The following is an 11,218-nucleotide window of genomic DNA, read 5'->3' as shown; positions in this document are numbered from 1 at the left end:
TTTTTTTGGTTGAGATGGATTCTCACTCTGTCGCCAGGCTGGAGTACAGTGGCATGATCTCGGCTCACTGCAACCTCCGTCTCCTGGGTTCAAGTGATTCTCCTGCCTCAGCTTCCCGAGTAGCTGGGATTACAGGTGCGTGCCACCACACATAGGTAATTTTGAATTTTTAGTAGAGGCAGTGTTTCTCCATGTTGGTCAGGCTGGTCTTGAACTCCTGACCTCAGGTGATTCGCCCACCTCAGCCTCCCAAAGTGCTGGGATTACAGATGTGAGCCACCGTGCCTGGCCAACCCCATCTCAAAAAAATTAAAAAAAAAAAAGGAAAAAAAGGACAAAACAAGCCAGGTGTGGTGGCTCACGCCTGTAATCCCAGCACCTGGGGAGGCTGAGGCAGGTGGATCACCTGAGACTGGGAGTTCAAGACCAGCCTGACCAACATGAAGAAACCCCATCTCAACCTCTTCAAGGATCTAATTTTGGTGCAAAAAAAAAAAAGAAAAAAAAGAAAAAGAAACCCGTCTCTACTAAAAATACAAAATGTTAGCCAGGCATGGTGGTGCATGCCTGTAATCTCAACTACTCAGGAGGCTGAGGCACCAGAATTGCTTGAACCTGGGAGGCGGAGGATGCGGTGAGCTGAGATCACATCATTGCACTCCAGTCTGGGCAACAAGAGCAAAACTCTCAAAAAAAAAGGACAGAACAGGAGCCCCGGAGACAGAATCTTGCATACACGAGAATTTGCCGTATGACAGAGAGGCATCACCAACCACTGGGGAAAAGATAGACTCTTTTATAAATGGCGTTGGGACAAGTGGTGATCCATATGGGAAAAGTAAAATTAGATCCCCACCTAACACCACACACAAAGCTCCAGGTGGATTCGGGGCTTACATGTGAATAACAAAATTTTAACACATTTAGAAGAAAATATAGAATATTTTTATGACCTCAGGGTAAGGAACAATTTCTTTTTTAAGTAAACTTTTTGTTTGATTACAGCCTACATAAGAAAAGTATAGAAGTCATAGGGTGCCGCTTGATGACATGTCACAGTGACCCCAGCTGTGTACCCAGCATCCAGACCAACAAGCAGGACGTGGCCAGTGTCTTCCAAAGCCCCCTCATGCTGGAGTCTCGCTCTGTCGCCCAAGCTGGAGTGCAGTGGTACGATCTCAGCTCACCAAAACCTCTGCCTCCTGGGTTCAAGCAATTCTCCTTCCTCAGCCTCTCGAGTAGGTGGGATTATAGGCATGCGCCACCACGCCTGGCTAATTTGTTTGTATTTTTAGTAGAGACGGGGTTTCTCCATGTCGGCTAGACTGGCTCAAACTCCGACCTCAGACAATCTGCCTGCCTCGACCTCCCAAAGTGTTGGGATCACAGGCGTGAGCCACCTCACCTGGCCTCTGTGCTTTCTGTTGTGCCTCGCACCCCCTCCCCTCCCCCTCCTCTCTGCCCTAAGGCCCCTCCTCCCTGGGGCCTGGACTGGGGTAGTAGCCTCCTCATTGGCCTCCCTGTCTTTCGGGTCTCCACTGTGCTCACAGGCTCAGAGAGGCCAGCACCGCAGACACACTGCTCAAAAGCATCCATAGCTCCCAACTGGAAGTGCAAATGCTTAGTAGCCTCCTATTCAAAGGAGTAAAAGAGCGGTTTAGGAGGCTCACAGGATCCATAAATGAAGCATTTGGACAGGACCCAGTGGGTCCTCAGCTGGAAGGCTGGGTCTGGAATCCTGAGGTCCCATGCTGGCTTCGCTGGCTACTGAAACTGGTGATTGGGCAGCAGAGGTCTCAGCTGGGCATCGGCTGGAACTTTTGTACATGGCCCTGCTATGTGGCCTGGGCTTCCTCACGACGTGGCAGATGACTTCAGAGGTCAAGCATCCTGAGAGACAGAGAGAGATGTCACCACCTTCGATGGCCTGGCCTTGGAGATCAAGCAGCATTACTTCTGCCATATTTGACTCAGCAAGGTAGCCACAAAGAGCTGTCCAATTGCAGAGAGAGGGGAGAAGGACTCTCTCCCCTAGAGGGGAGTGGTAAGGTCTGGAAGAACACATGGGACTGGAACTATTTATGTGGACATTTTTATTTTTATTTTTATTTTTTGAGACAGAGTCTTGCTCTTTCATCCAGGCTGGAGTGCAGTGGGACGATCTTGGCTCACTGCAACCTCTGCCTCAGAGGGGTTCAAGCAATTCTCCTGCCTCAGCCTTCCTAGTTGCTGGGATTGCAGGTGCTTACCACCACACCCGGTTAATTTTTGTATTTTTAGTAGAGATGGAGTTTCACCATGTTGGCCAGGCTGGTCTTGAACTCCTGCCCTCAGGTGATCCACCTGCCTCAGCCTCCCAAAGTGCTGAAATTACAGAGCAGGATGACAGAGAAAGACTCCATCCCCGCCCCCCACCAAAAAAAAAATGGAAATGAGCCGGGGCAGAATCGTAGAATGTCTGGGTGTGAATCCTGGCTTCTCCTTTCCAAGGAAGCAACCTTGGGTGAGTAACCTGACCTCTCTGTGACCATCTCCTCACCTGTAGCAGTTAGGAATGCATTTGGCTGCAGGTAACTGCAGAGCTCCCACTTCCAGCAAAACAACTTTGTTCATCTCATCTCAAAAAACCCAGCCATATATGGTTGCTGGTTTTGGTGCAAGAGCTCAGAGAGACGACTCATCGTCTTTACCTTTTTTCTTAGAAAAATATATTTACCCAAAGACGTCCCCTCAACGTCACTGCCAAAGGGAAGCCTTGCAGCCAGCCTGCCAGTTGCACAGACCCAACATTTTCTCAGTGGGTCTCAACCCGAGGTGAACTCACACCTCTAAGTAAGATGTCTGGAAATGTGTGGAGTCATTCTGGGTTGTCACAATGATTTAGCTGCAATTCATGGAATAGCCTTAAATGAAGAATTGTCCTGCCCAAGGAAAAAAAATTGCTGGGTGTGGTGGCTCACGCCTGTAATCCCAGCATTTTGGCAGGCCAAGGCGGGTGGGTCATGAGATCAGGAGGTTGAGACCAGCCTGGCCAGCATGGTGAAACCCTGTCCCTACTAGAAATACAAAAAATTGGCCGGGCACGGTGGCTCACACTTGTAATCCCAGCACTTGGGAGGCCGAGGCGGGCAGACCATGAGGTCAGGAGTTCGAGACCAGCCTGACCAACATGGTGAAATCCCGTCTCTACTAAAAATACAAAAATTAGCTGGGCGTGGTGGTGCGTGCCTATAATCCCAGCTACTCAGGAGGCTGAGGCAAGAGAATTGCTTGAACCCAGGAGGCAGAGGTTGCAGTGAGCGGAGATCGTGCCATTGCACTCCAGCCTGATGACAGAGTGAGACTCTGTCTCAAAAAAAAAAAAAAAATGCCAAAAATTAGCCAGGCATGGTGGCATGTGCCTCTTGTCCCAGTTACTCAGGAGGCTGAGACAGGAGAATTGCTTGAACCCGGGAGGTGGAGGTTGCAGAGAGCTGTGATTGCGCCACTGCACTCCAGCCTGGGTGAGAGAGCAAAACTCCTTCTCAAAAAAAAAAAAAAAAGAAAGAAAGAAAAAAATTGTCCCGCCCAAATGCCAAAGTATCCATGCCCCACTGAAAAAAATGCAGCCTCTATAAGTGGAGGCCGTGACTGGGGAAGGGCTGAGATGCAGACCGGGCCACCAGCCCTCACTCCCACTGCGCCCACCTCTCAGGCCCATGCCAGAGAGCACAGCGATGTGCCCAGGCCAGTGCCTGGCACGAGCATATGCTGGGGTCCCCAAGGAGTGCCCTAAAGGGCTCTTTGGCCAGAGCACTGGGGCAAGGTCTGAAACTTGCCAAGAATGACCCATGGGACTGAACGGTGGCTGCAGGTGGAAACGGAGCGCCTGATTTTCCTCTGATCTTCTTGCCTCTCTTCTACGCCTGCCTGGCCCTCGGAGGCTGCGCCGTGCATCATAGTACATCCCACGGTGGCTCCCCAGATGGATCCTGACTCAGCAGCAGACGCAGCAGGGCGGGCGAAAGGATGTGGGGGAAACCTCACTGTCGTTCGTCACCATGTCCGTCCGCTTGACCCATTTCACAGCAAGGAGTCAGCCCTGATGGGCGTGTGCCTCGGCCACAGCTCTCAGTGGGTCAGCAAGATGGCTGGAAGGGCCTCTGCCACCTTCAAGACGGGGGAACAGGAAAGGTGGACCCTGGCCCCACCCCAGCCTGCGGGTCACCACCCATGACAGGGCAAGTAAAGGAAGTCTGTCCCGCTTTGTGCTGGAGCCCAAAGCTCAGGCTTCATTTCCCCTGGACAAAGACAATGCTATTGTTGCATCCGATGATACAAGCAAGTCCTATTCACTATCAAAAAGTTTGAAAGGTGGCCGGGCGTGGTGGCTCACGCCTGTAATCCAAGGACTTTGGAGGCCACGGCGGGCGGATCACCTGAGGTCAGGAGTTCAAGACCAGCCTGACCGACATGGTGAAACCCTGTCTTTTAAAAAAAAAAAAAGTTTGAGGCCGGGCGTGGTGGCTCACGCCTGTAATCCAAGGACTTTGGAGGCCACGGCGGGCGGATCACCTGAGGTCAGGAGTTCGAGACCAGCCTGACCAACATGGTGAAACCCTCTTTTTTTTAAAAAAAGTTTGAAAGGCACAAGGAAAATAAGAATCCAGCCTCCAGCCTGTTGCCCGGCAAGTCACTCCAGTTGGCTGCTGTATTTCCCGCCAGTCTTTTTTTCAGTGTTATGTATATAAACTATATATATATCATTTTATAGCCAGCTGTTTTTTGTTTAATTCTACATGATGGGCCTTTTGTTGTTTTAAAACACTGTAGACCAGCCGGGTGCGGTGGCTCAAATCAGTCATCCCAGCACTTTGGGAGGTTGAGGCAGGCAGATCGCTTGAGCCCAGGAGTTCAAGACTAGCCTGGGCAACATGGCAAAACCATGTCTCTACCAAAAATACAAAAACTTAGCCAGGCACGGTGCCATGTGCCTGTAGTCTCTGCTACTCAGGAGGCTGAAGTGGGAGGATCCCCTGAGCCCAGAGAGGTTGAGGCTGCAGTGAGCCATGATCATGCCATCGCACTCCAGCCTGGGTGACAGAGTGAGAACCTGTCTCAAAAAAAAATGAGCTGGGCACAGTGGCTCATGCCTGTAATCCCAGTACTTTGGCAGGTCAAGGAAGGCACAGCATCTGAGGTCAGGAGTTCAAGACCAGCCTGGCCAACATGGCAAAACCCCGTCTCTACTAAAAATACAAAAATTAACTGGGCGTGGTGGCACCCGCCTGTAATCCCCACTACTCAGGAGTCTGAGGCAGGAGGATCGCTTGAACTCGGGAGGTGGAGGTTGCAGTGAGCCAAGATCGAACCACTGCACTCTGCCCTGGCGACAAAGCAAGACTCCGTCTCAAAAAAAAAAAAAAAAAAAACCACTGTAGCAAACTCAGCTCTCCCTCGTCCCTTCAGTGCTCCCTCTGCCCGATTCCCCACATCACCTGTGTGATGGGGGATGGGAGTACACAGTTGAGGACTCACGGAATGACCCTTGAGAAGCGAGCGGACACGGTTACACAATTCCAAGCAGGAGATTCACTGATCTACCCACCTCAGGTTTGCGACCACACTGGGAAACCGCTCACACTCACACACATACGCACACACACGCAGGCACAAAGGGAGGCCACAGAGCACATAGGCACCTGTGGGCAACTGTTTGGAAATCTCTGAGCTGCTTCTTGGAAAAAGAGAGCATTCTCATCTTCCTTGCCCTTCTCCAAAATCAGCAGAAATCAAGTTTCTCACCTTGCAAGCCCAGCCAAGATCTTTCAATTCCAGTGAGACAGAGCTGGTGTGGGGTGGATGGTTCCCATGGGAAGGTGTGGGTCACAGGCTGGGCCCTCGGAGCTGGGGAAGTCCCTAGACCAAATCAGAATCCCAGCTGTCCTCCTTGAGCACCTGCTGTGTGCAGGGCACCCTGCCAAGCATTTTATGAATTAGTTCATCCCATTCTTGTGACACCTCAGCAGGGGAGGTATGATGATCCCCATTTAATGGATGAAGAAACTGAGGTCCTGCAAAGTTAAGCCACAGGCCAACTTCCTCATTGATGGATCAAGCATCTGAAGCCCAGGGAGTGGAGATGGCCTGTCTAGACTGGGGACGAGCCCAAGGCAAGTCTTGTCCTGCTGGGCCAGGCCCGGCTGCCTCCTTCAGAGGGCCCTGGGAGTTTGCCCGGGACACAGGCTAGGGGCAAAGGCTCACATGGACAGGTCAGGTCAGCATCCAGGTCCTGGACTCTAGGCCTCTCCAACGTCTTCCCACTGCACTCAGCTGACTCCTGGAGTCCAGAAAGTCCAAACTGTAGAGGGTCACCCCAAGCACCCTGGGACTTCACACTCTGTGCTTGTTGACGTGTGGGGCTGGGCGTGCGGGCATGGGAACGGACATACATGCTCTGTCTCCTGGACCAACTGCCCAGTCACAGGCGACAGCACCTGGGCCTGTGGGAAGTCCAGCGCTCCAGACCTGCCTTCCTCACTGATGCCCTGTGTGACCTGGGCCTGGTCTCCCTCCCTCCCTGAGTCCCCGTTCCTGTGCTCTTCTATGGAATCCTACCCTGTGATTCCTGAAGGGGAGGGATGGTAAAGCCACATTTCTTTCTTTTGTTTTTCTTTTTTAGAGATAAGATGTGGTGGCCCCGGGTCTGTGGCTCATGCCTGTAATTGCAGCATTTTGGAAGTGCGAGGCAGGTAGATCACCTGAGGTCAGGAGTTCAAGACCAGCCTGGCCAACATGGTGAAACTCTGTCTCTACTAAAAATACAAAAATTAGCCAGGTGTGGTGGCACGAGCCTGTAATCCCAGCTACTTGAGAGGTTGAGACAGGAGAATCACTTGAACCTGGGAGGTAGAGGTTGCAGTGAAACGCGATCTTACCACTGTGCTCCAGCCCGGGTGACAGAGGGAGACTCTGTCTCAAAAAAAAAAAAAAAAAAAAAAAAATCTGGCTATGCTGCACAGGCTGGAGAGCAGTGGCTATTCACAGCACCATCCCACTACTGAGCAGTACAGGAGTTTTGACCTGCTCTGTTTCCTATCTTAGCCAGTTTACCCCGCCTTAGGCAATCTGGTAGTCCCTGTTCCCAGGAGGTCACTTTATTAATGCTAAACTTAGTGTGGACCAGCACAGTGCATTACAGCCCAGAACCCCCGGGCTCGAGCCGTTCTCCTCCCTCAGCCCCCAAGTAGCTGGGACTACAGGCGTACATGCCATTTCACCTCTTGTGCTAATTCTTTTTTTTTTTTTTTGAGATGGAGTCTTGGCCGGGCCTAGAGGCTCACGCCTGTAATCCAAGCACTTTGGAGGCCAAGGCGGGCGGATCACCAGAGGTTGGGAGTTCAAGACCAGCCTGACCAACATGGTGAAACCCCATCTTTAAAAAAAAAAAAAAAAACAAAGAGAGAGAGATGGAATCTCACTCTGTTGCCCAGGTGGGAGGGGAGTGCAGTGGTGAGACCTCAGCTTACTACAAACTCTGCCTCCCAGGTTCAAGGGATTTTCCTGCCTCAGCCTCCCAAGTAGCTAGAAACACAGACATGTGACACCACACCCAGCTACTTTTTGCATTTTTAGTAGAGACGAGGTTTCCATGTTGGCCAGGCTAGTCTTGAACACCTGACCTCAAGTGATCTGCCTGCCTTGGCTTCCCAAAGTGCTGGGATTACAGGCATGAGCCACCGTGCCTGGCCTCTTGTGCTAATTCTGATAGATTGGCAGTGACTGTTTGGATCGCTGTGGGGAGGAAGGCTGTGCAGCTGTGTGGTGACAGATTGGCAATGGCAATGTCTGCCATGGGCTAGGAGGCAGCACTGGTGGCTTCTGTGCTGTGTGTTTGCCCCCCAAATATCCTGTTCACATGGACCCTGAAGGAGCTCCCCAAATGCTGCCCATAGGTGATATGTCCTAGTAACCCATTTCTATGAAGACGGCCCTTGGAGAAATGCTGTGGCCGTTGAGGGGATTTTGCATTGGTTCCTGCGTCTCATAGCCACTTCCTGTCCCAGATACCTGGCCCCAGTCCCTACTCTGAGGTTTATCCGTGAGGTCACAACTGTCGTCTTGAAGCCTTTGATCCTGAGGACTCCCGTCATGTAGAACAGCGGTCTCCAGCTGCTTCCTTTCCTGGCAGCGCCCCTGCTTCTAGATGCCCCCATTACCAAAACTCACACCCACTCTTGACCCAGTCAGGGGTGACATGCAAATTCAGGCCTGGTTTATGTGGCTGCAATGTTGAATCACCTGACTTTCCAAAGAGTGCATCTTACAAGGAGACACTGCGCTGGGTGTGGTGGCTCATGCCTGTAATCTCAGTACTTTGGGAGGCTGAGGTGGGTGAATTCCTTGAGCCCAGGAGTTCGAGACCAGCCTTAGCAACTTATCAAGACCCCATCTCTATTTTTTTTGAGACAGAGTCTTGCTTTGTCGCCAGGCTGGAGTGCAGTGGCCCGAATCTCATATCCGCCTCCCAGGTTCGAGCGATTCTCCTGCCTCAGCCTCCTGAGTAGCTGGGATTACAGGTGCGAACCACTATGCCCAGCTAATTTTTGTATTTTTAGTAGAAACGGGGTTTCACCATGTTGGCCAGGATGGTCTCAATCTCTTGACCTTGTGATCCTCCTACCTTGGCCTCCCAAAGTGCTGGGATTACAGGTATGAGCCACTGTGTCCAGCCCCCATTTCTATTTTTAAAATAATTATTTAATTAAAAAAAAAATATATATATACATATATTTTTTTTTTTGAGACAGAGTTTAGCTCTTGTTACCCAGGCTGGAGTGCAATAGCGCGATCTCGGCTCACCGCAACCTCCGCCTCCTGGGTTCAGGCAATTCTCCTGCCTCAGCCTCCTGAGTAGCTGGGATGACAGGCACATGCCACCAGGCCCAGCTAATTTTTTGTATTTTTAGTAGAGATGGGGTTTCACCATGTTGACCAGGATGGTCTCGATCTGTTGACTTCGTGATCCACCCGCCTCGGCCTCCCAAAGTGCTGGGATTACAGGCGTGAGCCACCGCGCCCGACCAAAAAAAAAAATATTTTTTAAAAAAGCAGATACCACAGTCTCTGTAATGGTGACATTCTAGACATGTGCCAGGTGGAAGGGGACACATCTGAGGATCTGGGGATTGCCTGACATTCCTTAGATCAGCCCGGGCCGGTGTGTGTCCAGACTGGCTTCACCCCACCTTTGTCAGTGTTTGCTACGCCCTGAGCAGGTCTCTGCTGTATTTCCTCCTAGAGAGTCTTGTTTGGCCGTGATAGGCGATTCCACTCCACCCTGTTTCCCAAGCCTTCTGGGATGTAGGGCTCCCCACCCAGTGCTGAGGCCAAGGGAAAAGCCTGGTGCTCCGAGAGTCAGTCAATTGATCCAAAATCCCCAGAGAATGACTGCCGGGGAAGACAAAGAGTATTTCTCAGGATCCCAGAATTTTCCTGAAAGCAGGAAAAGTGGAGTTCCCATAATCCCGCCTCTGCCCAGTGCACATACGCTTTCCACAGCCCCTCAGCAAATGGCTGGCCAGCTTCCACTTGAATGCCTCCAGAGATGGGGGGCTCAGTTGGGAAGGATGGAGATTTTAGATAGTGTGTATTTCTTTGTGTTATCATGTACATTCAAGTTTTCCAAAGTGAAATCATTCATTCCACAACTGTTGATGGGGCACCTGCTAGGTGCCAGGCACTTTCTAGGCATCAGAGATACAGCAGTGAGAAAAACACAGAAATCTGCCCACCACACAGGCCTGACATTCCCGTGGGGAAGAAAGGCAATAAACAGGTGAGAGTACCCAGGGTAGGCCGGGCGCGGTGGCTCATGCCTGTAATCCAAGCACTTTGGAGGCCAAGGGGGGCGGATCATCTGAGGTCGGGAGTTCAAGACCAGCGTGACCAACATGGTGAAACCTCGTCTTTATAAAAAATAAATAAATAAGGCCGGGCGCGGTGGCTCAAGCCTGTAATCCCAGCACTTTGGGAGGCCGAGGCAGGTGGATCACGAGGTCAAGAGATCAAGACCATCCTGGTCAACATGGTGAAACCCCGTCTCTACTAAAACTACAAAAAATTAGCTGGGCATGGTGGCGTGTGCCTGTAGTCCCAGCTACTCAGGAGGCTGAGGCAGGAGAATTGCCTGAACCCGGGAGGCGGAGGTTGCGGTGAGCCGAGATCGCGCCATTGCACTCCAGCCTGGGTAACAAGAGCGAAACTCCGTCTCAAAATAAATAAATAAATAAATAAATAAATAAAAGAGAGTACCGAGGGTGTCCCGCGGTGAAGGGAAAGAAATGAAGCGAGGATGGGGGATGGAGAGTGCTATGTTTGCATTTCAACATCCTGCAGTCAGCAAAGGTGACAGTCGAGAAAAGTCCCAAAAGAGATGAGGGGGCTAGGACAAGTGGGTGTCACGGGAGACAGGTCCAGGCAGAGGGATGGCCAGTGCCACGGCCATGTGGCAGGAGTGTGGCGGGAGGGAGGGAGGAACTGCAGGAAGGCCCATGTGGCTGAGCTGGATGTGCCGGGTGGTGGACCGTGGGAATGTATGAGGAAGGCTGGTGAAGCTTACTAACACAAGAAACTGGATTTTGGCCGGGCGCGGTGGCTTATGCCTGTAATCCCAGCACTTTGGGAGGCTGAGGCAGGTGGATCACTTGAGGTCAGGAGTCTGAGACCAGCTTGCTTAACATTGTGAAACCCCATCTCTACTAAAAATACAAAAAAAAAAAAAATATCTGGATATGCTGATGCCTGCCTGCTAGCTGGCGTGGTCCCAGCTACTCAGGAGGCTGAGGCAGGAGGCAGAGGTTGCAGTCAGCTGAGATCGTGCCATTGCCCTCCAGCCTAGGCAACAGAGCGAGAAAGAAATGGCTTTCATAATGAAAGAAACTGGATTTTTTTTTTTTTTTTAATAGGCAAGGGTTGAGTTTTAGTAGAAGCTAGATTGCGAATACCCAAATCCAGCCATGGGGTGGGAGCCAAGTGAGGGCCATCCTGGGAGCCGCATGACGGGAGCACACAGCTGGAGCTCACGGCACACACATGACGGGAGCACACAGCTGGAGTTCACGGCACACACGACGGAACACACAGCTGGATCACAGCACACACATGACGGGAGCACACAGCTGGATCACAGCACACGCATGATGGAACACACAGCTGGATCACAGCACACGCATGATGG

Source organism: Sapajus apella, unplaced genomic scaffold (assembly GCF_009761245.1).
Source record: "Sapajus apella isolate SASKATOON/1434 unplaced genomic scaffold, GSC_monkey_1.0 scaffold129, whole genome shotgun sequence".
Lineage (NCBI taxonomy): Eukaryota > Metazoa > Chordata > Mammalia > Primates > Cebidae > Sapajus > Sapajus apella.
Note: the sequence above shows the minus strand (reverse complement) of the source record.